Raw genomic sequence first — 27,285 nt, 5'->3', positions numbered from 1 at the left:
AGTGTAGGCCGAAGCCTAATTGAACCGATTTCAAAAGTCACCTTTAACCCCCCCTCAGGGGTTACAAAGTAGAAGAGCCACAGCTTATGCAGCAGCAGTGCTGCGCAAGTCAAAGGTTGCTCTTGTAATTTTTCTCCTTGCACACGCTGAATGGAACACGTATAACATTCAGCCCTTTAGACAGTCAAACTGTGTAATGGAGGCGAGAGTTCCCTTTGTAATGAGACGCAGCACAGGTGTCAAGAATCCCACCTTGGTGCTGGGTGCAGCCTCCCGAGCGTTGTTATTTGCTGTACAGGAGTCTGCGCTGTCGTGTTATCCCCTGGCCTAGCGCCGTTAGCGCTGCCCATCTTCTGGCATCATGTAATGTCGGCCGGTGCGGTTCGCGATGCCCATGAATCACAGCCCCGCAGTGTATTGACATAGTTTAAACACTGCGGGGCTGGGATTCATGGCCTGGCGCAGTACATATGTTCGCCTCTCGCTTGGGTTCTTACACCCGCTTCAGACTATGCGGCGTCATCTGATCCCTTATCGCATGCCACGGCCATGAAGCCGCACAGTCCGAAGAAGGCGGAAGGAGAGGAGGGACAGGCGAACTGATGCACTGATCCTGCCCATCAATCACACCCTCGCAGTCCCAATAAATAAGACACCGAGGGGCGTTGTGTGGGTCAGGGCGGCCGCAGAGGCGCAGGCAGCCAAACCATGATGCCAGAAGACGGGCAGCGCTACCAAGGGGGTTGCAGCGTGTCATTACAAAGGAAAGTCACACCACCGGGACGGTTAAATGGTCACACAGAGGACACATTGCAGACGTGTTTTCAGTTCCACATGTGCGAGGAGAATACGTTTCTGAGCCACCTTGCACACATGCAGCATTACCGCTGTACAAGGTGGCTGGATAACGTAAAAACGCCTGGGGGAGGGGGGACAGGTTCCCTTCAATTTCAGTTCTTGTGTCTGCGTGGCTTTTGCAGGACACGTTGCCGGCTGCACAGCAGGGGAACAGCTGGCGGTGCTGGACCCCACTGACACATTGGCTGGTGTTTTTCTCTGTGCAGCTAGCACATCTGGGCAAAAACTGGCAGTGTGTTAGAGCCCAGGGACAGCAGGAGGAGGAGCAGGAGGAGGAGGAGCAGGGGGAGGGGAGTGTAGGCCGAAGCCTGCACAGGCGGCAGCTTTGGGTGTGTTGTGTCTGCGTGACTTTTGCAGGACACGTTGCCGGCTACACAGCAGGGGAACAGCTGGCGGTGCTGGACCCCACTGACACATTGGCGAGGTGTTTGGCTCTGTGCAGCCAGCACTTCCGGACAGCAACTAGCGTTGTTGGAGCCCGGGCTCTGCAGGTGGAGCAGAGTGTAGGCCGAAGCCTAATTGAACCGATTTCAAAAGTCACCTTTAACCCCCCCTCAGGGGTTACAAAGTAGAAGAGCCACAGCTTATGCAGCAGCAGTGCTGCGCAAGTCAAAGGTTGCTCTTGTAATTTTTCTCCTTGCACACGCTGAATGGAACACGTATAACATTCAGCCCTTTAGACAGTCAAACTGTGTAATGGAGGCGAGAGTTCCCTTTGTAATGAGACGCAGCACAGGTGTCAAGAATCCCACCTTGGTGCTGGGTGCAGCCTCCCGAGCGTTGTTATTTGCTGTACAGGAGTCTGCGCTGTCGTGTTATCCCCTGGCCTAGCGCCGTTAGCGCTGCCCATCTTCTGGCATCATGTAATGTCGGCCGGTGCGGTTCGCGATGCCCATGAATCACAGCCCCGCAGTGTCTTAACATTGTTAAAACACTGCGGGGCTGGGATTCAGGGCCTGGCGCAGCACATATGTTCGCCTCTCACACTCGGGTCCTTACACCCGCTTCAGACTGTGCGGCGTCATCTGATCCCTTATCGCATGCCACGGCCATGAAGCCGCACAGTCCGAAGAAGGCGGAAGGAGAGGAGGGACAGGCGAACTGATGCACTGATCCTGCCCATCAATCACACCCTCGCAGTCCCAATAAATAAGACACCGAGGGGCGTTGTGTGGGTCAGGGCGGCCGCAGAGGCGCAGGCAGCCAAACCATGATGCCAGAAGACGGGCAGCGCTACCAAGGGGGTTGCAGCGTGTCATTACAAAGGAAAGTCACACCACCGGGACGGTTAAATGGTCACACAGAGGACACATTGCAGACGTGTTTTCAGTTCCACATGTGCGAGGAGAATACGTTTCTGAGCCACCTTGCACACATGCAGCATTACCGCTGTACAAGGTGGCTGGATAACGTAAAAACGCCTGGGGGAGGGGGGACAGGTTCCCTTCAATTTCAGTTCTTGTGTCTGCGTGGCTTTTGCAGGACACGTTGCCGGCTGCACAGCAGGGGAACAGCTGGCGGTGCTGGACCCCACTGACACATTGGCTGGTGTTTTTCTCTGTGCAGCTAGCACATCTGGGCAAAAACTGGCGGTGTGTTAGAGCCCAGGGACAGCAGGAGGAGGAGCAGGAGGAGGAGGAGCAGGGGGAGGGGAGTGTAGGCCGAAGCCTGCACAGGCGGCAGCTTTGGGTGTGTTGTGTCTGCGTGACTTTTGCAGGACACGTTGCCGGCTACACAGCAGGGGAACAGCTGGCGGTGCTGGACCCCACTGACACATTGGCGAGGTGTTTTTCTCTGTGCAGCTAGCAGTACCGGGCCCCAACTGGCGGTGTTGGAGCCCAGGGTCAGCAGGAGGAGCAGGGGGAGCGGAGTGTAGGCCGAAGCCTGCACTCGAGCAAGTTGAAAGGAAACCTTTAACCCCCCCCCCCCCAGGCGTTTGTAGCTGAAAGAGCCATTGTGTACAGCACTAATGCTGGAAAAGGTAAACTTAGCTCTTTTAATTATGGTCCTTGCACATGCGGAACCTAACAGTTATGAAATGTGTCCCCTCACAGCGTTAAACCGTCCGGTAGGTGGAACTTTCCTTTGTCGTGTGACGCAGCACAGCCATCATTTTTACCCCCTTGGCGCCGTGCGCCGCCTCCTCAGCGTTGTTTTAATCTGTCCCGGAGCCTGCGCTGTTAGGTTAGCCCTTGGCCATGCACACATTTTGCGCTGCCCGTCTTCTGACATCATTTGGTGTCAGGCTGGCTGCGCCTGTGCGGGTGCGCTGGCCGAGATCCCGCCTCGCAGTGTCGTCTAATGTAATCCCACCGCGGGCCTGTGATCCGTGCCCGTGCGCAGTGCATATCCTCTCCTCTCACTCCCCTCCCTACGGCTTTTTCAGACTGTGCGGTGTCACGGCCGTGGCATGCTATTAGGGACCAGCTGACATCGCACAGTCTGAAGAAGCCGTAGGGAGGGGAGTGAGAGGAGAGGATATGCACTGCGCACGGGCACGGATCACAGGCCCGCGGTGGGATTACATTAGACGACACTGCGAGGCGGGATCTCGGCCAGCGCACCCGCACAGGCGCAGCCAGCCTGACACCAAATGAGGTCAGAAGACGGGCAGCGCAACATGTGTGCATGGCCAAGGGCTAACCTAACAGCGCAGGCTCCGGGACAGATTAAAACAACGCTGAGGAGGCGGCGCACGGCGCCAAGGGGGTAAAAATGATGGCTGTGCTGCGTCACACGACAAAGGAAAGTTCCACCTACCGGACGGTTTAACGCTGTGTGGGGACACATTTCATAAGTGTTTGGTTCAGCATGTGCAAGGAGCATCACGAAAAGAGGCACTTTTTCCCTTTGCATCATTACTGCTGCACAAGGTGGCTCCTTCAGTAACAAACGCCTGGGGGGGGGGGGGGTCAGGTTCCCTTACATTTAACTTGTTGTGCCTGCGTGGCGGTCGCAGTACACGTTGCCGTATACACAGCAGGGGAACAGCTGGCGGTGCTGAACCCCACTAACACATTGGCGAGGTGTTTGGCTCTGTGCGTACAGCACTTCTGGACGGCAACTGGCGGTGTTGGAGCCCAGGGACGGGTGGAGGAGGAGGAGGTTGGAGGAGGTAGGAGGGATTGCCACACACACAGCAGGGGAACAGCTGACGTTACTGAACCCCAATAACAGAGGAGGGACTGTTGACTGTGCGTACAGCACTTCTGGACGGCAACTGGCGGTGTTGGAGCCCAGGGGCAGGTGGAGGAGGAGGAGGTTGGAGGAGGTAGGAGGAGGTAGGAGGGATTGCCACACACACAGCAGGGGAACAGCTGACGTTACTGAACCCCAATAACAGAGGAGGGACTGTTGACTGTGCGTACAGCACTTCTGGACGGCAACTGGCGGTGTTGGAGCCCAGGGGCAGGTGGAGGAGGAGGAGGTTGGAGGAGGTAGGAGGAGGTAGGAGGGATTGCCACACACACAGCAGGGGAACAGCTGACGTTACTGAACCCCAATAACAGAGGAGGGACTGTTGACTGTGCGTACAGCACTTCTGGACGGCAACTGGCGGTGTTGGAGCCCAGGGACAGGTGGAGGAGGAGGAGGTAGGAGGAGGTAGGAGGGATTGCCACACACACAGCAGGGGAACAGCTGACGTTACTGAACCCCAATAACAGAGGAGGGACTGTTGACTGTGCGTACAGCACTTCTGGACGGCAACTGGCGGTGTTGGAGCCCAGGGACGGGTGGAGGAGGAGGAGGTTGGAGGAGGTAGGAGGGATTGCCACACACACAGCAGGGGAACAGCTGACGTTACTGAACCCCAATAACAGAGGAGGGACTGTTGACTGTGCGTACAGCACTTCTGGACGGCAACTGGCGGTGTTGGAGCCCAGGGACGGGTGGAGGAGGAGGAGGTTGGAGGAGGTAGGAGGGATTGCCACACACACAGCAGGGGAACAGCTGACGTTACTGAACCCCAATAACAGAGGAGGGACTGTTGACTGTGCGTACAGCACTTCTGGACGGCAACTGGCGGTGTTGGAGCCCAGGGGCAGGTGGAGGAGGAGGAGGTTGGAGGAGGTAGGAGGAGGTAGGAGGGATTGCCACACACACAGCAGGGGAACAGCTGACGTTACTGAACCCCAATAACAGAGGAGGGACTGTTGACTGTGCGTACAGCACTTCTGGACGGCAACTGGCGGTGTTGGAGCCCAGGGGCAGGTGGAGGAGGAGGAGGTTGGAGGAGGTAGGAGGGATTGCCACACACACAGCAGGGGAACAGCTGACGTTACTGAACCCCAATAACAGAGGAGGGACTGTTGACTGTGCGTACAGCACTTCTGGACGGCAACTGGCGGTGTTGGAGCCCAGGGGCAGGTGGAGGAGGAGGAGGTTGGAGGAGGTAGGAGGAGGTAGGAGGGATTGCCACACACACAGCAGGGGAACAGCTGACGTTACTGAACCCCAATAACAGAGGAGGGACTGTTGACTGTGCGTACAGCACTTCTGGACGGCAACTGGCGGTGTTGGAGCCCAGGGACGGGTGGAGGAGGAGGAGGTTGGAGGAGGTAGGAGGGATTGCCACACACACAGCAGGGGAACAGCTGACGTTACTGAACCCCAATAACAGAGGAGGGACTGTTGACTGTGCGTACAGCACTTCTGGACGGCAACTGGCGGTGTTGGAGCCCAGGGACGGGTGGAGGAGGAGGAGGTTGGAGGAGGTAGGAGGGATTGCCACACACACAGCAGGGGAACAGCTGACGTTACTGAACCCCAATAACAGAGGAGGGACTGTTGACTGTGCGTACAGCACTTCTGGACGGCAACTGGCGGTGTTGGAGCCCAGGGACGGGTGGAGGAGGAGGAGGTTGGAGGAGGTAGGAGGGATTGCCACACACACAGCAGGGGAACAGCTGACGTTACTGAACCCCAATAACAGAGGAGGGACTGTTGACTGTGCGTACAGCACTTCTGGACGGCAACTGGCGGTGTTGGAGCCCAGGGACAGGTGGAAAAGCAGAGGAACACAATGTAGGCCGAAGCCTGAGAAAGTCGAAAGGGAACCTTTAACCCCCCCCCAAGGCGTTTGTAGCTGAAAGAGCCAGCTTGTGCAGCACAAAAGATGCAAAAGGAAAAGGTGGCTCTTTTCATCATGCTCCTTGCAAACACAGAACTAAACACTTATAAAATGTGTCCCCTGCAACCGTAAAACCGTCCCGGAGGTGGGACTTTCCTTCGTAATGTGACGCAGCCCAGCCGTCATTCCTACCCCCCCGGCGCCGCGCACCGGCTCCTCAGCGTTGTTTTATTCCGTCAAGGAGCCTGCGCTGTTATGTTATCCCGTGGCCAGGCACACTTAGCGCTGCCCGTCTTCTGGCATCATTTGGTGTCTGGATGGCTGCGCCTGTGCGGCCGCGCTGGCAGAGAGCCCGCCTCGCAGTGTCTTCTGATTTAATCCCACTGGGGGCCTGGGATCCATGGACATGCGCAGTGCATATCTGAACCTCCACCTCTCACTCATCTCCCTATGGCTTCTTCAGACTGTGCGGTGTCACGGCCGTGGCATGCTGTTAGGGACCAGCTGACACCGAACAGTCTGAAGAAGCCATAGGGAAATGAGTGAGAGGTGGAGGTTCAGATATGCACTGCGCATGTCCATGGATCCCAGGCCCCCAGTGGGATTAAATCAGAAGACACTGCGAGGCGGGCTCTCTGCCAGCGCGGCCGCACAGGCGCAGCCATCCAGACACCAAATGATGCCAGAAGACGGGCAGCGCTAAGTGTGCCTGGCCACGGGATAACATAACAGCGCAGGCTCCAGGACGGAATAAAACAACGCTGAGGAGCCGGTGCGCGGCGCCGGGGGGGTAGGAATGACGGCTGGGCTGCGTCACATTACGAAGTAAAGTCCCACCTCCGGGACGGTTTTACGGTATCAGTGGACACATTTTATAAGTGTTAAGTTCTGCGTGTGCAAGGAGCTAAACAAAAATAGCTACCTTTTCCTTGGGCAGCATTACTGCTGCACAAGGTGGCTCTTTCAGTAACAAACGCCTTGGGGGGGGGGGGACAGATTCCCTTACATTTCAGTTGTTGTGTCAGCGTGGCGGTCGCATGACACATTGCCGGCTACACAGCTGGGGATCAGCTGACATTACTGAAACCCAATAACACTGGGTCGTATGTTTTGACTGTGCAGACGGCACGTCTGAGCCTCAACTGGCGGTGTTGGAGCCCAGGAATTTAAGTTCAGGTGGTAGAAAGATGAACACAACAGGAGACCTGGATAACGTATACAGTGACCTAATTATTCAATCAGGAGGAGGAGTGGCAAATTCCGGCGAGATCCAGGCCTTGTTCATTTTCAGGAAAGTAAGCCGGTCAACGTTATCGGAGGATAGTCGCATGCGACGGTCAGTTAGTACACCACCTGCAGCACTAAAGACACGTTCCGATAATACACTGGCCGCAGGGCAAGACAGCACCTCCAATGCATACTGGCTTAGCTCTGGCCATGTATCCAGCTTTGAGACCCAAAACTTGAAAGGGGAAGAGCCGTCTGGGAGTACAGCAAGAGGGCAAGACATGTAGTCTGTCACCATCTGACGGAACCGTTGCCTCCTGCTGACTGGAGCCGTCTGTGATGGTGTAGACTTTTGTGGCGGGCACAGAAAACTGTGCCACAGTTCGGCCATACTGGTCTTGCCTTGGGCAGAGGCACTGCTTCTGCTCCCTCTTTGTGCAGAGCCTCCACCACGGCCTGGACGCACTGAGCTGCTTTGGAATGCACTAGCAGCACTTCTCTCAGTTGGAATGGAGAAGATGATGGAATTGACCAGTGTGTCTTGGTACTCCCGCATTTTTCGCTCCCGGTTCAACGGTGTGATGAGGCTTTCTACGTTGTCCCGGTAGCGAGGATCGAGGAGGGTGAACACCCAATAATCAGACATGTTGAGAATGTGGGCGATGCGGCGGTCGTTTCTCAGGCACTGCAGCATGTAATCCACCATGTGCTGCAGACTGCCAACTGCCCAAGAAACGCTGTCCCCTGCTGGAGGCGTGATCTCTGCCCGCTCGTCATCACCCCACCCTCGCTGTACACACTGAGTACTGGACAATTGTGTAACTCCCTCCTCTGGACGGATGTCTTCCTCCTCCATTGACTCCTCCTCATCCTCCTCACAAACGGTCCCCTGCCTACGCGTTTGTGAGGAACCACGTGGCGCTGACTGTCCAGAAGATGATGGAAATGGTGAATCCTCATCCTCCACCTCTTCCACAACATCATCCCTTAGCGCTTGCAGTGATTTTTCAAGCAGGCAGATAAGGGGGACAGTCATGCTGACTAGTGCATCATCTGCACTCGCCATCCGCGTGGAATAATCAAAGGGACGCAAAACCTGGCAGACGTCATTCATAGTGGCCCACTCTGTGGTTGTGAAGTCTGTACGGCGCTGACTGCGACTTTTTTGCGCCTGAAGCAGCTGGTACTCCATTACAGCTTGCTGCTGCTCACACAACCGCTCCAACATATGTAACGTGGAATTCCACCTGGTAGGTAGGTCACATATGATGCGATGTTCCGGCAGGCGGTGTCGGCGCTGCAGAGCCGCAATGCGCGCTTTTGCCGTGCTGGAACGCCGCAAGTGAGCACACTCTAGGCGGACCTTGTGCAGCAGTGCATCAAGATCCGGATAGTCCCTCAAAAAGCTCTGCACGACCAAATTGAGCACATGTGCCAGACATGGGATGTGAGTGAGGTTGCCGAGGCCCAGAGCTGCCACCAGATTTCGGCCATTATCACACACTACCATGCCTGGCTGGAGATTCGCTGGCACAAACCACACATCGCTCTCCTGCTTGATGGCATTCCAGAGCTCCTGCGCTGTGTGGCTACGATTCCCCAAGAAAATTAATTTCAAGACGGCCTGTTGACGTTTGGCCACGGCTGTGCTCATGTCGGTCGTAACAGGTACACGTTCATCACGGGTCCATGTGGAGGTGGACTGTGACGGCTCCTGCAGCGATGATTCTGAGGAACTGGTGTAAGAGGAGGAGTCAATGCGTACAGAATGGATTCCTGCAATCCTTGGAGTGGGCAGGACACGTCCTGCGCCACTCGCACGGTCTGTACCCGGCTCAACGACATTAACCCAATGGGCAGTGAGGGAAAGGTATCGCCCCTGTCCATGTTGACTGGTCCACGCATCGGTGGTGAGGTGGACCTTGCTACTGACGGCGTTCAGTAGCGCGTGTTTTATGTGTCCCTCCACATGCTTCTGCAGGGCAGGGACGGCTTGCCTGCTGAAGTAAAAGCGGCTGGGCACTTTGTACTGTGGGACTGCCAATGACATGAAGTCACGGAAGCTGTCAGTCTCCACCAGCCTGAATGACAGCATTTCCAGTGACAGAAGTTTGGCAATGCCTGCAGTCAGAGCCTGTGCTCGTGGGTGGTTTGACGAGAAAGGCCGCCTTTTCTCCCATGCCTGTACTACCGATGGCTGTAGACTGGGCTGGGAGTGTGTGGATGACTGGGAAAGTGGCGCTGCGGGTGGAATTACAGCGGGTCTCTGGACAACAGGGGCAGAGGTTCTTCCACGGCGATCCTGGGAGGACGCCGAACCAGCTGCGTGTGAGGTAGAGGAAGAGGCAACACGAGCTGAAGAGGTGGTAGCTGCCGCTGTTGGTTGGCCTACCTCTTCAGTGTGTTTTTCTAACTCCGCCGGGTGCCTGTTGCGCACATGTTTCCACATGTTGGAGGTATTGAGGTTGCTGACATTTCGACCTCTTTTGACTTTTTGATGACACACGTTGCATCTGACATAGCAAATGTCATCTGCAACTGTGTCAAAAAAGGACCAGGCACTGCAAGTCTTGGGAGCGCCCTTTTTGGCTTTTGGAAGAGACATGCTCCTAACGGGTGCCAAAGCGGAGGCTGCAGGATCCGCAGTCTTCCCCCTCCCTCTCCCTCTTTGGGCCGTACGGGGAATCTCTTCCTCAGAGCTGCTCCCACCACCTTCCTGTCCCTCACGCCAAGATGGGTCGAGGACCTCATCATCTACACTACCCTCTGCCCCCAACTGCTCCTCCTGGGTAGTCTCAGCAGCAGAGCACGCACCAGTAAGTGGCACCTGAGTGTCATCATCAGCTGATGCGGCCTGCGATGTGGTGACCGGAGCCACTGGCCCACCCGCCTCTTCAGAGGAAGACAGAAAAAGCTGTTGGGCATCACTGCACCCTGCCTCTTCTTCCATTTCTCCAATGCTGCTTGGCTGGCCCCCTGTTTCCAAGCCAAGAGATTCAGAGAACAGAAGTAGAGACGGCTCCTGTCCTGGGCTCTCTGTCTGCCTGGGCAATTTGGCAGGTGGTGAAGAGACAGATGGCTGCTCTCCAGTGCTCTGTGTCTGAGAGGATGTGGCACTAATGGAAGTTGATGCATTAGCTGCCATCCATCCGACAACAGCTTCAATTTGTTCTTCACGCAGCAGCGGTGTACGGCGCTCGGACACAAAGCTTCGCATGAACGACTGTTGCCTGGTGAAAGTGGGTGCTGATGAGTCACCGGTGCCCGCAGCAGGCACAGAATCCCCACGTCCCCTCCCTGCTCCGCGACGGCTCCCACGCCCCCGTGCCTTACTCACTGCCTTCTTCATCTTGGTTGACTGATAAAGATAAGCAGAAAAGTACTAACGGATTTGTGTGCTTATTCCTGAGCAACTCCTCCTAACAGGTATAAGAAGCACTAATTATCTAAAGTGTGGACTAGACACAAATATGAGCTAATGTGGCCTACAGAAATGTAAAGTGGTGTAACTGGTGTGTTTGGTGAACTTTATTATTTATTTATTTTTTGGGGGCTGAACTGACAACAGATAGAGCTGCAGTCACACGGAGACCGTGCAGACAGACGTAAACGGCGCTACAAGGCCCAAAAACCCTCCTCTACTTTATCCTATGTAGTGTTTTTCCACAAATTAGCTGGAGACGGGTGGAAAGACACTAATAGGATTTTTTTGAATAAATTAGCAGCAGACTACACTATTTTGAAAAAAAAGAAAATTGATTTGGCGGTATGACGCAGTGAAAAACCCTGAGCTGGAGACAACCAGGCTATAGCTGCTCACAGATTACAGGGCGAGCTGCAGTCACACGGAGACCGTGCAGACAGCCGTAAACGGCGCTGCAAGGCCCAAAAACCCTCCTCTACTTTATCCTATGTAGTGTTTTTCCACAAATTAGCTGGAGACGGGTGGAAAGACACTAATAGGATTTTTTTAAATTAATTAGCAGCAGACTACACTACTTTGAAAAAAAAGAAAATTGATTTGGCGGTATGACGCAGTGAAAAACCCTGAGCTGGAGACAACCAGGCTATAGCTGCTCACAGATTACAGGGCGAGCTGCAGTCACACGGAGACCGTGCAGACAGCCGTAAACGGCGCTGCAAGGCCCAAAAACCCTCCTCTACTTTATCCTATGTAGTGTTTTTCCACAAATTAGCTGGAGACGGGTGGAAAGACACTAATAGGATTTTTTTAAATTAATTAGCAGCAGACTACACTACTTTGAAAAAAAAGAAAATTGATTTGGCGGTATGACGCAGTGAAAAACCCTGAGCTGGAGACAACCAGGCTACAGCTGCTCACAGATTACAGGGCGAGCTGCAGTCACACGGAGACCGTGCAGACAGCCGTAAACGGCGCTGCAAGGCCCAAAAACCCTCCTCTACTTTATCCTATGTAGTGTTTTTCCACAAATTAGCTGGAGACGGGTGGAAAGACACTAATAGGATTTTTTTAAATTAATTAGCAGCAGACTACACTACTTTGAAAAAAAAGAAAATTGATTTGGCGGTATGACGCAGTGAAAAACCCTGAGCTGGAGACAACCAGGCTACAGCTGCTCACAGATTACAGGGCGAGCTGCAGTCACACGGAGACCGTGCAGACAGCCGTAAACGGCGCTGCAAGGCCCAAAAACCCTCCTCTACTTTATCCTATGTAGTGTTTTTCCACAAATTAGCTGGAGACGGGTGGAAAGACACTAATAGGATTTTTTTGAATAAATTAGCAGCAGACTACACTACTTGGGAAAAAAAAAAAAAAAAGGAACAGTATGAGGCAATGAACCACCCTCCCTGAACTGAATACAACCAACTATGGATGGCCTATGTGGCTGCACTCAGACTGGAGACTGGGCTGCACTCACACACACACACACACAGACCCTGCAGATCGCTGTGAAAACAGCGCTACAAGGCAAAAGCAAGGTGAATAGTAGGTGAACACAGCGGTTGCTAAATTAGCCTTTGGAAAGCACAAAGAAGCAAATCGCTATCTCTAAACTGTCCCTCAGTCAGCAAACAGCGTCCTGTCACTAACTGAATTCACAGCAGAGTGATCGCAAAATGGCGCCAGCGACTTTTAAACTGCATCATGACATCATTACACCAGCCAATCACAGCCTTGCCAGTAGTTTCATGCCCTCCATGCTAAACAGGATGTGCCCACACTTGGAATCAATCTCATTGGCTGAATTTCTGCTTTTTGAATCTTAGAACTTCCGATTCCGGTATCCGATACGCGGCAAGTATCGGAATCCCGGTATCGGAATTCCGATACCGCAAGTATCGGCCGATACCCGATACTTGCGGTATCGGAATGCTCAACACTAGTGGTGGTGTTGTCTGACAACAACACAACGATAGCTTATATAAATCGTCAAGGGGACACAAGGTCAGCATCCCTTATGGCAGAGTCCAAAGAACTGTTCATATGGGCCGAGAACAACCTTCTTTCCTTAACAAGAACATACTTAAAAGGGTCAGAGAATCAGGTAGCCGACTTCTTAAGCCATCAAATATTGCATCAAGGGGAGTGGTCCCTGAACCAAGGAATATTTGGAAAAATCTGTGCCAGCTGGGGCGTTCCAGAAATAGACTTGTTCGCCACAAAAGAAAATCGGAAGGTGAGAAAGTTCTATTCTCTGAACCCAAGAGAACACCCAGAGGGAGTGGATGCGTTTCTGTTCCGATGGAACTTTCATCTAGCATATGCATTTCCCCCGATACCGTTAATCCCGACAGTCCTCAAGAAAATTCTGGAGGACAAGGCACGAGTAATCCTCATAGCTCCCTTTTGGCCAAAAAGGGCATGGTTCACGTGGCTCAGACGCATGTCTATCTCGGACCCGTGGATCTTTCCGGACATCCCGGATCTCCTACACCAGGGACCAGTTCAACACCCCCAAGTGCACAGGCTACATTTCACCACCTGGAACTTGAAAGGGGGCTCCTATTAACAAAAGGATTCTCGAACCCTTTGGTGACCTGACCACGTTGCTCGCTAGCAGGAAAAAGGTCACGTCAGAGAAATACCAAAAAATTTGGCAGAAATTCCTGGAATTCTCGGGGCAACAATTGTCCGAGCCAAGCCAAGAAATTCCAGTAAAAGAGATTCTAGAACTTCTTCAAAAAGGGTTAGAGAGGGGGCTATCTACTAGCACCTTAAAGGTGCAAGTCTCCGCCCTGGGTGCGCTGTTTGATCAAAAACTTGCTGACCACCCTTGGGTCTATAGGTTCTTCCGAGCCTCCTTTACATCCAGACCCTCAAAATTATTACCTAAGGTGGCTCCCTGGGATCTAAATTTAGTTTTAAATGCCCTAACTGTTTCCCCCTTTGAGCCTCTCGATTCCATTTCAATAAAATCCTTAACCCTGAAAACAGTCCTCCTGGTTGCCTTAACTTCAGCCCGATGTACCTGCGAGCTGCAAGCTATTTCGGTGAACCCCCCTTACACTACCTTCCAGGATGACAAAGTGATTATTAAAATCGACCAGGCCTTCCTGCCAAAGGTCAACTCAAAATTTCATAGGGCCAGGAAATAATTTTGCCCTCATTTTGTCCTCAACCAAAATCCCAGGGAGAGCAAATCTTCCATTGTCTTGATGTCAGACGCTGCCTGCTTCAATACATAGAAGCCACAAAATCTTGGTGTCAGTCATCAGCCCTTTTTGTCGCCTTCCAGGGGACAAACAGGGCAAAAATGGCCTCAAAGGCAACTATTGCACGGTGGTTGCGTACGGCTATTTCACTTTCATATTCCTCTTCTGGCCAAGTTCCCCACAAGGTGTTACGGCTCACTCCACGCGTGCTTTGGCCACATCCTGGGCGGAAAGGGCAAACACTTCGGTAGAACAGATTTGTAGAGTGGCAGTATGGTCTTCACCCTCCACCTTCTTCCGACATTATAGGCTAGACTTAGGTCTATCAAACTTGTCTTTCGGGAGAAAGGTACTATCTGCTGTTGCCCCACCCTAGGAGTCTTCTATTTCTTCCTCTCACGTACGGTGCTGTCATGGTGAAGGGGAAAAATGATAATTACTTACCGGTAATTTGATTTTCCAGAACCATGACAGCACCGTACGTGAGAGATGGCATCCGCCCCCAGGAACAGGAAACCTGCAGCGAGATAAAAGAATGGGGCAGCACCTCTCTCCTCAGTTTGTTTCAGAGTATGGAAGATGACCGCCTTGTTAGCTCTTTATTAGCTTCTATATATACATATATCCCTTTATATATATATTTATTTACATGTAATAAAGTTTTTTTTTTTGTGAATCACACAACCATCACCAAGATAGCACCGCATTAATTCCCGCCCTATCTTGGTGAAGGTTGTGTGATTCACAAAAAAAAAACTTTATTACATGTAAATAAATATATATACAGTTAGGTCCATATATATTTGGACAGAGACAACATTTTTCTAATTTTGGTTATAGACAATACCACAATGAATTTTAAGCAAAACAATTCAGATGCAGTTGAAGTTCAGACTTTCAGCTTTCATTTGAGGGTATCCACATTAAAATTGGATGAAGGGTTTAGGAGTTTCAGCTCCTTAACATGTGCCACCCTGTTTTTAAAGGGACCAAAAGTAATTGGACAGATTCAATAATTTTAAATAAAATGTTCATTTTTAGTACTTGGTTGAAAACCCTTTGTTGGCAATGACTGCCTGAAGTCTTGAACTCAGGGACATCATCAGACGCTGTGTTTCCTCCTTTCTGATGCTCTGCCAGGCTTTCACTGCATTGGTTTTCAGTTGCTGCTTGTTTGTCGGCCTTTCTGTCTGAAGTTTAGTCTTTAACAAGTGAAATGCATGCTCATTGGGTTGAGATCAGGTGACTGACTTGGCCATTCAAGAATACTCCACTTCTTTGCTTTAATAAACTCCTGGGTTTCTTTGGCTTTATGTTTTGAGTCATTGTCCATCTGTAGTATGAAGCGACGACCAATCAGTTTGGCTGCATTTGGCTGGATCTGAGCACACAGTATGACTCTGAACACCTCAGAATTCATTCGGCTGCTTCTGTCCTGTGTCACATCATCAATAAACACTAGTGACCCAGTGCCACTGGCAGCCATGCATGCCCAAGCCATCACACTCCCTCCACCGTGTTTTACAGATGATGTGGTATGCTTTGGATCATGAGCTGTACCACGCCTTCGCCATACTTTTCTCTTTCCATCATTCTGGTAGAAGTTGATCTTGGTTTCATCCGTCCAAAGAATGTTCTTCCAGAACTGTGCTGGCTTTTTTAGATGTTTTTTAGCAAAGTTCAGTCTAGCCTTTTTATTCTTGATGCTTATGAGTGGCTTGCACCGTGCAGTGAACCCTCTGTATTTACTTTCATGCAGTCTTCTCTTTATGGTAGATGAATATTGATACGCCTACCTCCTGGAGAGTGTTGTTCACTTGGTTGGCTGTTGTGAAGGGGTTTCTCTGCACCATGGAGATTATTCTGCGATCATCCCCCACTGTTGTCTTCCGTGGGCGCCCATGTCTTTTTGCATTGATGAGTTCACCAGTAGTGTTGAGCGATACCGTCCGATACTTGAAAGTATCGGTATCGGAAAGTATCGGCCGATACCGGCAAAGTATCGGATCCAATCCGATACCGATACCCGATACCAATACAAGTCAATGGGACTCAGGTATCGGACGGTATTCCTGATGGTTCCCAGGGTCTGAAGGAGAGGAAACTCTCCTTCAGGCCCTGGGAACCATATTAATGTGTAAAAGAAAGAATTAAAATAAAAAATATCGCTATACTCACCTGTCCGACGCAGCCGGGACCTCAGCGAGGGAACCGGCAGCGTTGTTTGTTTAAAATTCGCGCTTTTACTTGGTTACGTGAAGTACCGGCTTGTGATTGGTCAGGGCGGCCATGTTGCCGGGACGCGGACCAATCACAGCAAGCCGTGACGAAATTACGTCACGGCTTGCTGTGATTGGTCCGCGTCCCGGCAACATGGCCGCCATTAACCAATCACAAGCCGTGACGTCACGGGAGGCTGGACATGCGCGTATTTTGAAAAGCGCGCGTGTCCAGCCTCCAGTGACGTCCCGGCTTATGATTGGTCACGGCGCCATGTTGCCGGGACGCGGACCAATCACAGCAAGCCGTGACGAAATTACGTCACGGCTTGCTGTGATTGGTCCGCGTCCCGGCAACATGTCCGCCATTAACCAATCACAAGCCGTGACGTCACGGGAGGCTGGACACGCGCGCTTTTCAAAATACGCGTGTGTCCAGCCTCCCGTGACGTCCCGGCTTGTGATTGGTTAATGGCGGCCATGTTGCCGGGACGTCACTGGAGGCTGGACACGCGCGCTTTTCAAAATACGCGCATGTCCAGCCTCCCGTGACGTCACGGCTTGTGATTGGTTAATGGCGGCCATGTTGCCGGGACATCACTGGAGGCTGGACACGCGCGCTTTTCAAAATACGCGCATGTCCAGCCTCCCGTGACGTCACGGCTTGTGATTGGTTAATGGCGGCCATGTTGCCGGGACGCGGACCAATCACAGCAAGCCGTGACGTAATTTCGTCACGGCTTGCTGTGATTGGTCCGCGTCCCGGCAACATGGCCGCCCTGACCAATCACAAGCCGGGACTTCACGTAACCAAGTAAAAGCGCGAAATTTAAACAAACAACGCTGCCGGTTCCCTCGCTGAGGTCCCGGCTGCGTCGGACAGGTGAGTATAGCGATATTTTTTATTTTAATTCTCTTTTTTACACATTATTACATTAATGTTGTTGCGATACCCGATACCCGATACCACAAAAGTATCGGATCTCGGTATCGGAAATTCCGATACAGCAAGTATCGGCCGATACCCGATACTTGCAGTATCGGAATGCTCAACACTATTCACCAGTGCTTTCTTTCTTTCTCAAGATGTTTCAAACTGTAGATTTTGCCACTCCTAATATTGTAGCAATTTCTAGGATGTTTTTTTCTGTTTTCACAGCTAAAGGATGGCTTGTTTCACCTGCATGGAGAGCGCCTTTGACCGCATGTTTACTTCACAGCAAAAACCTTCCAAATGCAAGCACCACACCTCAAATCAAGTCCAGGCCTTTTATCTGCTTAATTGAGAATGACATAACGAAGGGATTGCCCACACCTGTCCATGAAATAGCCTTGGAGTCAATTGTCCAACTACTTTTGGTCCCTTTAAAAACAGGGTGGCACATGCTAAGGAGCTGAATCTCCTAAACCCTTCATCCAATTTTAATGTAGATACCCTCAAATGAAAGCTAAAAGTCTGAGCTTCTACTGCATCTGAATTGTTTTGTTTAAAATTAATTGTGGTAATGTCTATAACCAAAATTAGAAAAATGTTGTCTCTGTCCAAATATATATGGACCTAACTGTATAAAGGGATATATGTATATTGTGATGCCGTGACCCCTGTAACAGGTAGGGGGCGCTGCATGGTCTCTCCAGTATACGCACGGAGGCATATTGAGGCCATGGGTATGCAAGGATGTGGTAGTGAGACAGTGTCCGGCATTGTGGTTAATGGGAGGTATGTGTCACAGGGATGGATGCTCCCTGCGATGCAACCCGGTGTATCTTGTCATTAGAGCACATAAGCACTGTAGATGTCATTTAGTGCACCTGGGTCTGGGTTGCGGGTAGCTATGAGAGATGGGAGGGTCTGGCTACCCACATACCTGACCACTGGGTGAGGGCACTCACTGTACCTTTTTCCCTGCAGGAGTATGAGGACCTGCAGTGATGTCATGATCACGTGACCAGCCCATGTGATATACCTCATCTATGGGGTGTGGTTACAAGGTACATAATGTGACCAGGGTGTGGGTCACATGTCCCTGTGTATGTTCCGGTTTGGTTCCCAGAAACAGGTCCCGTGTTGTACTGCAGTGGAAAGCCTGCAGCACGGACAAGCAGGCAATAGCAGACTGTGTGTTTGGCTCCAGAGCGAGCCTGAATATTGGACTCGACCAAGAGTGTACGGTCACAGTCCTGATGGAACATAGTCACGCTGTGAACATTGTTACTTTGTTTTGCCGTGCTATGAAGATTGTTGCTTTGTGTTTTCTGCCACTGGGGCTTATGGAGTAATAAACCCAGTTGAACTTTTGAAGAAAATGTCTTGCTGTGTGTTATATCGCTGCCAAGCGAGTATTCCCCAACCCGTAAGTAAGTGCAATCTTACATATGGTGGAGAATGCGGGCAACGATCCAGCACGCACACGTGGAGTTAATTGCTGTGGCTCGGCGGGCCACGAAGATTGTGTCTGACTGTAACTCGGCGGGGTTACGAAGCTGACAAGTGGCTTGCTGTGGATCGGCAGGTCCACGAAGGGGACAAGCGGCTTGCTGTGGATCGGCGGGTCCACGAAGTCTGCGGTAGAGCCTTGTGGAGTGTAGCTGCAGTTGCAGCAAGAGGTTCAGCAGCAGCGGCTTGTGATTGCCAGCAGGAGCTGGTGAAGAGTTGAAAAAAAGGGCCAGTACAAGCCTAGAGACATAGGGGTGTACTGTGTGAACTGGGGCCTGAGTGCCATGGGGAAGTTCACGGGGTGTCCCTAAAAGTGGGCGGTGACCCAAATGGGGATGATTGCCCAAAAGGGGGTGGAGTTCCAAATAGGGGCGGTAACCCGAAGAAGGGTAGTCGCCAAAAAAGAGGTGGAATCTCGGGAAATGGTGGTTTCCCAAAAGGGGCAGGAACATCCCGAAGAGGTACCGCAGACAAATTGGTGCCCAGGGCCTGTGAGTTATGTGTGTCCGGTATGTTGTGTGAACTATCCACCTGGTGAGAGTTTAGGGGGGTGTGCCCTGCGGATGCATGACATGGAAATGTATGGACTGGTCGATTCTGGGGGCCCAGTGACTCTACTGAGGGTTGCACCTGAGGGACTCGAAATACCCGGTAGGAAGGTCAAAGTCACCTGCATCCATGGGCACACTAAGGGTTTTCCAGTAGTCAGGGTGGTCCTAGAGACGGCCAAGGACCTTGCAATCCATGATGTGGCCGTAGTCTCAACCTTACCCTGCCCAGTGATAATTGGCCGGGACTCTAAGTTCTTCACAGACTGGTGGGAGAAGGGAGTTTCTTTACAACAGGTGAATGGAGGGCTCTCAGATGGTGGGGTTGCATACCTTAAAACATGTATTCCTCCCAAAGTTGAAGGCTCAGATGTCAGGTTGACCAGTGGGGAGGGAGCGTCTGCCCAACTTACGGACATGTCACCTGATGTGTAACCTGTTGTGAATTCTGTTTGTGGGCTCCCTCTGGTGGCTACTGGTGGTACTGGTTGACTTCTGTCTTCTATCTCCAGTGCACCTGTTCCCATCAGGAAATGGGAGTTTCCTATACAGTCTGGCTTCTCACTCATTTACTTGCCGGCTATCAATGTTACTAGAGCTCCTCTGTTACTTGCTACCTGCTCCAAGTCTGCTGAGTCAGATAAGTTTGATCATTTGTACCTTTTGTCCAGCGTGCATTTATATTAATCTTGCTGCTGGAAGCTCTAGTGAACTGAAATGACCACTCCGGTGTCATGAGTTGATACCGGAGTTTAAAGTCATTTCAGGATGGTATTTTGTAGGGTTTTGAGTTGACCGCGAAGTCCACTTTTGTATTTTCTGCTATCTAGTTAGTGGGCCTCTCTTTGCTGAACCTGTATTCATACTGCGTATGTGTTTTCTTCTTAACTAACCGTCATTATATGTTGGGGGCTACTATTACTTTGGGGTTTTCTCTGGAGGCAAGCCAGGTCTGTGTTTCCTCTATTAGGGGTAGCTAGATCTCCGGCTGGTGCGAGACGTCTAGGGATTAAACGCAGGTACGTTCCCCGGCCACTGGTAGTTGTGCGTTAGGTTCAGCATCGCGGTCAGCTTAGATTCCATCTTCCTAGAGCTAGTCCTGTTTTTGCCCATGTCCCTGCCATTGGGAATCCTGACAGTATAGCCGGCCAAAATGTGTTAAGTATTGGCTGAAGAAGGAGAGAAAAGAAGTCTCTGACACCTTTTTTTTTTTTTTTACTCTGAAGTCTGTTTAGCCATAATATCAGTCTGCTTCTTTCCCCTCCTCTTAATCCCTGAATGGCTCAGATCTCAGCTGCTGAGAAATGGATATCCAGAGTTTAGCTTCAAATCTGAATAATCTTGCTTCTAAGGTTCAAAATATACAAGATTTCGTCATACATGCTCCTATGTCTGAACCTAAAATTCCTATACCAGAGTTTTTTTCTGGAGATAGATCTCGTTTTTTGAATTTTAAGCACAATTGTAAATTGTATCTTTCTCTGAGACCTCACTCCGCTGGAAACCCTGCTCAGCAGGTTAAGATTGTTATTTCCTTGCTGCGGGGTGACCCCCAGAATTGGGCATTTGCATTGGCGCCAGGGGATCCTGCGCTGCTCAATGTGGATGCGTTTTTTCTGGCGCTGGGGTTGCTCTATGAGGAACCGAATTTGGAGATTCAAGCTGAAAAGGCCTTGATAGCCCTCTCTCAAGGGCATGATGAAGCTGAAATATATTGTCAAAAGTTTCGTAAATGGTCTGTGCTTACTCAGTGGAATGAGTGCGCCCTGGCGGCGAATTTCAGAGAGGGTCTCTCTGACGCCGTTAAAGATGTCATGGTGGGGTTTCCTACGCCCACAGGTCTGAATGAGTCCATGACAATGGCTATTCAGATTGACCGGCGTTTGCGGGAGCGCAAACCTGTGCACCATTTGGCGGTGTCTTCTGAGCAGGCACCGGAGAATATGCAATGTGATAGAATTCTGTCCAGAAGTGAACGGCAGAATTATAGGCGTAAAAATGGGTTGTGTTTCTATTGTGGCGATTCTGCTCATGTTATATCAGCATGCTCTAAACGTACTAAAAGGGTTGATAAGTCTTTTGCAGTTAGCAACTTGCAGTCTACGTTTCTTTTGTCTGTAACTTTGATTTGTTCGTTATCATCTATTAATGTGAATGCCTATGTGGGCTCTGGCGCCGCCTTGAGTCTTATGGATTGGTCCTTTGCCAGGCGCTGTGGGTTTAGTCTAGAGTCTCTGGAAGTCCCTATTCCTTTGAAGGGTATCGACTCCACACCATTGGCTAGGAATAAACCTCAATACTAGACACAAGTGACTATGTGTATGACTCCAGACCATCAGGAGGTGATTCGATTCCTTGTGTTGCATAATTTGCATGATGTCTTAGTGCTTGGATTGCCATGGTTACAAACTCACAACCCAGTTCTTGACTGGAAAACAATGTCCGTATTAAGCTGGGGATGTCAGGGGGTTCATGGGGGAGTACCTTTCGTTTCCATTGCTTCATCTACTCCCTCTGAGGTTCCGGCATTTTTGTCTGACTACTGTGATGTTTTTGAGGAGCCTAAACTTAGTTCGCTCCCTCCTCACAGGGATTGCGATTGTGCTATAGATTTGATTCCTGGCAGCAAATTTCCTAAAGGTCGTTTGTTCAATCTGTCTGTGCCAGAGCATGCTGCTATGCGAGAGTATATTAAGGAGTCCTTGGAAAAGGGACATATTCGTCCATCCTCATCCCCTTTAGGAGCAGGTTTTTTTTTCGTGGGTAAAAAAGATGGTTCCCTGAGGCCTTGTATTGATTATCGGCTGTTGAATTAGATTACAGTCAAATATCAGTATCCTTTGCCACTGTTGACTGATTTGTTTGCTCGTATTAAGGGGGCAAGGTGGTTCTCTAAGATTGACCTTCGGGGTGCGTATAATTTGGTGCGGATTAAGCAGGGAGATGAGTGGAAAACTGCATTTAATACGCCCGAGGGCCATTTTGAGTATCTGGTAATGCCTTTTGGTCTTTCTAATGCCCCTTCAGTCTTTCAGTCCTTTATGCACAATATTTTCCGTGAATATCTGGATAAATTTATGATTGTGTATCTGGATGATATTTTGATTTTTTCCGATGACTGGGAGTCGCATGTTCAACAGGTCAGGAAGGTTTTTCAGGTTTTGCGGGCCAATTCTTTGTTTGTAAAGGGTTCAAAGTGTATTTTTGGGGTTCAGAAGATCTCTTTTTTGGGGTATATTTTTTCCCCTTCTTCTATTGAGATGGATCCTGTCAAGGTTCGGGCTATTTGTGATTGGACGCAACCAACTTCCCTTAAGAGCCTTCAGAAATTCTTGGGCTTTGCTAATTTCTATCGTCGATTTATAACTGGTTTTTCAAGTGTTGTTAAGCCTCTAACGGATTTGACTAAGAAGGGTGCTGATGTTTCCAATTGGTCCTCGGCGGCTGTGGAGGCCTTTCGGGAGCTTAAGCACCGCTTTTCTTCTGCTCCTGTGTTGCGCCAACCTGATGTTTCACTTCCTTTTCAGGTCGAAGTTGATGCTTCAGAGATCGGAGCAGGGGCGGTTTTGTCGCAGAGAAGTTCTGATTGCTCGGTGATGAGACCATGTGCGTTCTTTTCTCGAAAATTTTCGCCTGCCGAGCGAAATTATGATGTTGGTAATCGGGAACTTTTGGCTATGAAGTGGGCCTTTGAGGAGTGGCGTCATTGGCTTGAGGGTGCTAGGCATCAGGTGGTGGTCTTGACTGATCACAAGAATCTGATTTACCTTGAGTCAGCCAGGCGTCTGAATCCTAGACAGGCGCGCTGGTCGTTGTTTTTCTCCCGGTTTACTTTTGTGGTCTCATATCTACCAGGTTCAAAAAATGTGAAGGCAGATGCCCTTTCTAGGAGTTTTGAGCCTGACTCCCCTGGTGATTCTGAGCCTATGGGTATCCTTAAGGATGGGGTGATATTGTCTGCTGTCTCTCCAGACTTGCGACGTGCTTTGCAGGAGTTTCAAGTGGATAGGCCTGATCGTTGTCCGCCTGGGAGACTGTTTGTTCCAGATGAGTGGACTAGTAGAGTCATCTTGGAAGTTCATTCTTCTGTGTTGGCAGGCCACCCGGGAATCTTTGGTACCAGAGATTTGGTGGCCAGGTCCTTCTGGTGGCCTTCCCTGTCTCGGGATGTGCGTACTTTTGTACAGTCTTGTGATGTTTGTGCTCGGGCCAAGCCTTGTTGTTCTCGGGCTAGTGGATTGTTGTTGCCCTTGCCTATTCCGAAGAGGCCTTGGACACACATCTCTATGGACTTTATTTCGGATCTCCCGGTTTCTCAGAAAATGACCGTCATCTGGGTGGTGTGTGACCGTTTTTCTAAAATGGTTCATTTGGTACCCTTGCCCAAGTTGCCTTCTTCATCGGAGTTGGTTCCTCTATTTTTTCAGAATGTGGTTCGTCTACATGGTATTCCGGAAAACATCGTTTCTGACAGGGGATCCCAATTTGTGTCTAGATTTTGGCGGGCGTTCTGTGCCAGGATGGGCATTGATTTGTCTTTTTCGTCTGCTTTCCATCCTCAGACGAATGGCCAGACAGAGCGTACTAATCAGACCTTGGAGACTTATTTGAGGTGTTTTGTGTCTGCTGATCAGGATGACTGGGTCGCCTTTTTGCCGCTGGCGGAGTTTGCCCTTAATAATCGGGCTAGTTCTGCCACTCTGGTTTCTCCTTTCTTCTGCAATTCGGGGTTTCACCCTCGTTTTTCATCTGGTCAGGTGGAATCTTCGGATTGTCCTGGAGTGGACACTATGGTGGATAGATTGCACCAGATTTGGAGTCATGTGGTGGACAACTTGAAGTTGTCCCAGGAGAAGACTCAGCAGTTTGCTAATCGTCATCGTCGTGCTGGTAATCGTCTTCGCGTTGGGGACTTGGTGTGGTTATCTTCTCGTTTTGTCCCTATGAAGGTCTCTTCTCCTAAGTTTAAACCTCAGTTCATAGGTCCTTATAAGATTTTGGAGATTCTTAATCCTGTATCGTTTCGTTTGGACCTACCGGCATCTTTCACTATTCATAATGTCTTCCATCGGTCTTTGTTGCGGAGGTACGAGATACCGGTTGTTCCTTCTGTTGAGCCTCCTGCTCCTGTGTTGGTGCAGGGTGAATTGGAGTATGTTGTGGAGAAGATTTTGGACTCTCGCATTTCCAGACGGAGACTTCAATATTTGGTTAAATGGAAGGGATACGGTCAGGAGGATAATTCTTGGGTGACTGCCTCTGATGTTCATGCCTCTGATTTGGTTCGTGCCTTTCATAGGGCTCGTCCAGATCGCCCTGGTGGTTCTCATGAGGGTTCGGTGCCCCCTCCTCAAGGGGAGGGTACTGTTGTGAATTCTGTTTGTGGGCTCCCTCTGGTGGCTACTGGTGGTACTGGTTGACTTCTGTCTTCTATCTCCAGTGCACCTGTTCCCATCAGGAAATGGGAGTTTCCTATATAGTCTGGCTTCTCACTCATTTACTTGCCGGCTATCAATGTTACCAGAGCTCCTCTGTTACTTGCTACCTGCTCCAAGTCTGCTGAGTCAGATAAGTTTGATTATTTGTACCTTTTGTCCAGCGTGCATTTATATTAATCTTGCTGCTGGAAGCTCTAGTGAACTGAAATGACCACTCCGGTGTCATGAGTTGATACCGGAGTTTAAAGTCATTTCAGGATGGTATTTTGTAGGGTTTTGAGTTGACCGCGAAGTCCACTTTTGTATTTTCTATCTAGTTAGTGGGCCTCTCTTTGCTGAACCTGTATTCATACTGCGTATGTGTTTTCTTCTTAACTAACCGTCATTATATGTTGGGGGCTACTATTACTTTGGGGTTTTCTCTGGAGGCAAGCCAGGTCTGTGTTTCCTCTATTAGGGGTAGCTAGATCTCCGGCTGGTGCGAGACGTCTAGGGATAAAACGCAGGTACGTTCCCCGGCCACTGGTAGTTGTGCGTTAGGTTCAGCATCGCGGTCAGCTTAGATTCCATCTTCCTAGAGCTAGTCCTGTTTTTGCCCATGTCCCTGCCATTGGGAATCATGACAGTACCCCAAGAAGACTGTAAGTGACGTGGTTAATAAAGCCCCTAAAGCTGACACCCGGTTAGGGAGCAGCGGGAAGGTTCACCATGTTGTGGGGTGTGAGACTGGCTCTGAGGGTGACTGTGACATGTCTTGGCCAGTAACAAGCGCTAGAGTGGAGTATGATGCTGTGCTATCAGAGGTATCCACACAGAGAAATGACAGGGCTCCACAGGCTGAAGTCATGATAGCGGTGGCAGCTATTCCAGAAAATGTGACAAGTTTAGATGGGGATGGCTGGTTCCCGGATGACCGATCGGGTGGTGGTGACTCCCATTCAGACGGTGACGAAAGCGGAAAAGAGGGCAGTAAGACTGACTCTAGTATAAGTAGCAAAGCTTCCTCCCGTCGCCGGAGACGTAAAAGTGGGAAAGGGGCTGAACAAATTGCACCCTCGGAGAAGACTGTTAAAGAGGAGACAGGGACAGGTGCCAATAAAGATAATGTCCCTGAGATAGAAGTCGCCAACTTCGCGCAGCTGGATCAGGTGCATTACCTGGAGTCTGAGCTCTCAGCAGTCAATGCCTGGTTTGTAGCGAAGGAAGCACAGGGGTTCCAGGAACTCGCTAAAGGATTGTCTCATGAAAAGCAAAAGGTAACAGATTTACAGGCCGAGTTAAGGCATCTGAGACAAGCCGCTGAGCACAGAGTAGATGAACTGGAGAAGGAAGTCTCTGAGCTCAAACATCACCTGTCAACGTGGCAAAGCGTGAATAAAGCCTTAAAGGAAGATGTGGATGTGCTCAGGGAAGCATTAAATGGTCTTCTGCAAGAGAAGAAGATGCTGGTCACAGACTCACAGCGATGGTACCAGAGTGGTAACAAGGTGAAGTTGCCAGTGCCCATCCTGGCCAACGTTCTGGAACAGTGTAAAGCGGAGGAAGAATTGGCGCTAAAAACAGAACAAGACAGTCACCCGGTCGTGGCAGATGTCTTAATGGAAAGGTCCATGGCAAAAGGGGAGCCGTCCGTCCATGAAGAGAGTGAGATCCCGCTCTTCAAGTGTGTGATAGATGTACCCGAAGATGTGCAAGATGCGTGTACCAATGAGGGTGTGCATGAGGCCTTTAGAAAAGCAGTGGAAGCATGTAGTGTGCACTGGGCACCAGAGACTAAACAGTTGGTGATACTGTCGACTATAGAAGTCACAGTGAAGCGGGTGGCTATCATGAAGGATATGCACCTACAGTGCCTCCGCACGAAACAGATGATCCTGTTGAAGAATAATGAGGCCACTCGACGTTTGGAGCAAGCCAGGAAAGCTCAAAGTCGTCTGGGCTTGGTGGAAGACACAGTCCAAGTGCCCAAAGCTCTGGTGGCGAAAGTCATTAGGAGATTTGGGAAAGTGATGCAAGACCTGGTGAATAGATCTGGTGTGGCAAGAGTGAGGATTCCAGATGTTGGCGAAGTCCAGGTAACTGGTGAAGATGAGATGGTTCCATTTGTTGTAATTGGCTCAGTAGATAGCCTTAGGAACATTCGAGTGCTTTTTGAATACCGGGTGACGTATCTAAAGGAGATAGAGCAGTTAAGACTGGAACATCTGAAGATTAAAAAACAGCTGCAGAATATAAGATGGCGACCACTTCCAACCCAGAGTATGGAAATACAAAAAGGTACCCTAAAGAGTAGAAGAGTCCAAAGAAGTAACTCTTCTGTTAACTCAGGGCTGAGTGACCGAGGTGGGAGACCCGGTAGCGGACGTGTTGACAAAGAGTCAGTCCAGACAGGTCATATGGGTGCAAGGGGATTGCGACGCCAGATTGACCATGATGCCCAAACCCGACTGAGTCGGCCCTTTCGGCTAGTAGGGCAAAGTGACTTGGGTACCCGGTCTTGGGTCCCCAGGTGTCTGACAGATGTTCAACCCCACAGGCTTGAACAGAGGGGGGGATATGTGATGCAGTGACCCCTGTAACAGGTAGGGGGCGCTGCATGGTCTCTCCAGTATACGCACAGAGGCATATTGAGGCCATGGGTATGCAAGGATGTGGTAGTGAGACAGTGTCCGGCATTGTGGTTAATGGGAGGTATGTGTCACAGGGATGGATGCTCCCTGCGATGCAACCCGGTGTATCTTGTCATTAGAGCACATAAGCACTGTAGATGTCATTTAGTGCACCTGGGTCCGGGTTGAGGGTAGCTATGAGAGATGGGAGGGTCTGGCTACCCACATACCTCACCACT

Source organism: Ranitomeya variabilis, chromosome 4 (assembly GCF_051348905.1).
Source record: "Ranitomeya variabilis isolate aRanVar5 chromosome 4, aRanVar5.hap1, whole genome shotgun sequence".
Taxonomy (NCBI): domain Eukaryota; kingdom Metazoa; phylum Chordata; class Amphibia; order Anura; family Dendrobatidae; genus Ranitomeya; species Ranitomeya variabilis.
This window is presented reverse-complemented; position numbering follows the sequence as displayed.